Here is a 2823-nt window from a genome sequence, read left to right on the forward strand (position 1 = left end):
ATGAAAGGATTATTGTTGGTTTAGAGACTATACTTCAACGAGATTTCATTTGTGAAATTCTAAACCGTCAAAAATCCAATCATCACACAGTGACCGAGACAGAAGAGATCATGTGTCATCCAAGGTTTATGTTAAGATAAAGAGTAAACTATCATTTGTATCCACGAAAGTTGAAAACGCTGACATATCTACCCATAGAAAAAAAAATTACCATTTGTACCCATAAAAAATTATTTTTACAGGCAAAATTATCCAAACACTAAAAAATTACCTAAAATCCCTAAATTACCCTCATCTTCACCACCACCCCACCTCCTTCACCCAATCACCTTTCTAACCCTAACCCTCTTCACCCAGCCACCACCTCTCTTTTTCTTTCTAATCTCCAATCCCACATTGATGAGATATCCTACCAGGACTATCTTCAGCTCTAACAAGTTCACCGTTAATGCCGCCGTTTATGGACCGGTTTGGAAGTCTCTGCGGCGGAACATGGTTCAGAACATGCTGAGCTCCACCAGGCTGAGGGAGTTCCGTACCGTGAAGGACAATGCCATGGAGAAGCTCATCAACCGCCTCAGAATTGAAGCAGAGAACAAAAATGGCGTTGTCTTCGTCCGCAAAGACGCGAGGTTCGCACGTTCTGTATCCTCGTTGCAATGTGTTTTGGCCTCGACATGGAAGAACACAAGGTGGAGAAAATAGATCAAGTGATGAAGAACGTTCTCATAACTCTGAATCCAAGACTCGATGATTAACTTCCGATCCTGAGTCCTTTCTTCTCGAAACAGAGGAAAATAGTGTTACAAGTTCGAAAGGAACAGGTGGATTTCATTGTACCGTTGATTGAACAGAGAAGAAAAGCTATAGAGAATCCAGGCTCCGACGAAATCGCAACAACGTTCTCATACCTTGACACACTATTCGATTTGAAGGTTGAAGGGAGGAAATCTGGTCCTTTAAATGATGAATTGGTTTCCCTCTGCTCAAAGTTCCTGAACGGGGGAACGGACATGACGGCGCCGGCGGTGAAATAGGGGATAGCGCAGCTGACTGCGAATCCGGAAGTCCAAGAAAAGCTTTACAGAGAGATAAATGAAATTCTAAACCGTCAAAAATCCAATCATCACACAGTGACCGAGACAGAAGAGATCATGTGTCATCCAAGGTTTATGTTAAGATAAAGAGTAAACTATCATTTGTATCCACGAAAGTTGAAAACGCTGACATATCTACCCATAGAAAAAAAAATTACCATTTGTACCCATAAAAAATTATTTTTACAGGCAAAATTATCCAAACACTAAAAAATTACCTAAAATCCCTAAATTACCCTCATCTTCACCACCACACCACCTCCTTCACCCAATCACCTTTCTAACCCTAACCCTCTTCACGCAGCCACCACCCCTCTTTCCCTTTCTAATCTCCAATCCCACATTGATGAGATATCCTACCAGGACTATCTTCAGCTCTAACAAGTTCACCGTTAATGCCGCCGTTTACGGACCGGTTTGGAAGTCTCTACGGCAGAACATGGTTCAGAACATGCTGAGCTCCACCAGGCTGAGGGAGTTCCGTACCGTGAAGGACAATGCCATGGAGAAGCTCATCAACCGCCTCAGAATTGAAGCAGAGAACAAAAATGGCGTTGTCTTCGTCCGCAAAGACGCGAGGTTCGCACGTTCTGTATCCTCGTTGCAATGTGTTTTGGCCTCGACATGGAAGAACACAAGGTGGAGAAAATAGATCAAGTGATGAAGAACATTCTCATAACTCTGAATCCAAGACTCGATGATTAACTTCCGATCCTGAGTCCTTTCTTATCGAAACAGAGGAAAAGAGTGTTACAAGTTCGAAAGGAACAGGTGGATTTCATTGTACCGTTGATTGAACAGAGAAGAAAAGCTATAGAGAATCCAGGCTCCGACGAAATCGCAACAACGTTCTCATACCTTGACACACTGTTCGATCTGAAGGTTGAAGGGAGGAAATCTGGTCCTTTAAATGATGAATTGGTTTCCCTCTGCTCAAAGTTCCTGAACGGGGGAACGGACATGACGGCGCCGGCGGTGAAATAGGGGATAGCGCAGCTGACTGCGAATCCGGAAGTCCAAGAAAAGCTTTACAGAGAGATAAAGGAATGTATTGGGTGATGGGATTTAAGATTAGAAAGAGAAAGAGGGGTGGTGACTGGGTGAAGAGGGTTAGGGTTAGAAAAGAGGGGTGGTGGCTGGGTGAAGAGGGTTAGGGTTAGAAAGGTGATTGGGTGAAGGAGGTGGTGTGGTGGTGAAGATGAGGGTAATTTAGGGATTTTAGGTAATTTTTTAGTGTTTGGATAATTTTTCCTGTAAAAATAATCTTTTATGGGTACAAATAGTAATTTCTTTTTTCTATGGGTAGATATGTTAGCATTTTCAACTTTCGTGGGTACAAATGGTAGTTTACTCTAAGATAAATATTTGGTTAATGTGAGTTTGTGAACTGAAGTTATTTAGGCTCATTTAGGCCTGCTTATGTTGCATACTAATTGGATGAAAGAAAAAATTTTATTGTATCAAGACTTCCGAATAAATACTCGTAGCCAAAACCTTGATTTTGAAGGATGTGACAGGTGGTGTGTCAAAGTGACTCAGGCAAGGCTTTTATTTTTTTTGGGTCAAAGACAAGACTTTAAATATGTCTTTATATCATGTCCAAAAAAAAAATTTCTCTCATATATTATATGAATTATTGGCCAAAAACAAAGAAAGACATAAGCCATTACAAAAAATAAAGAGAAGAAAAAAAATTACAGCATTGTAAGAAGTTACAGTCTTCTCG

General features: G+C 41.1%; 2 pseudogenes; both read left to right on the plus strand.

The window, feature by feature from the left end:
• On the plus strand, positions 390 to 1076 carry LOC107620562 (annotated as a pseudogene).
• On the plus strand, positions 1301 to 2116 carry LOC107620561 (annotated as a pseudogene).

Source organism: Arachis ipaensis, chromosome B10 (genome assembly GCF_000816755.2).
Source record: "Arachis ipaensis cultivar K30076 chromosome B10, Araip1.1, whole genome shotgun sequence".
Classification (NCBI taxonomy): domain Eukaryota; kingdom Viridiplantae; phylum Streptophyta; class Magnoliopsida; order Fabales; family Fabaceae; genus Arachis; species Arachis ipaensis.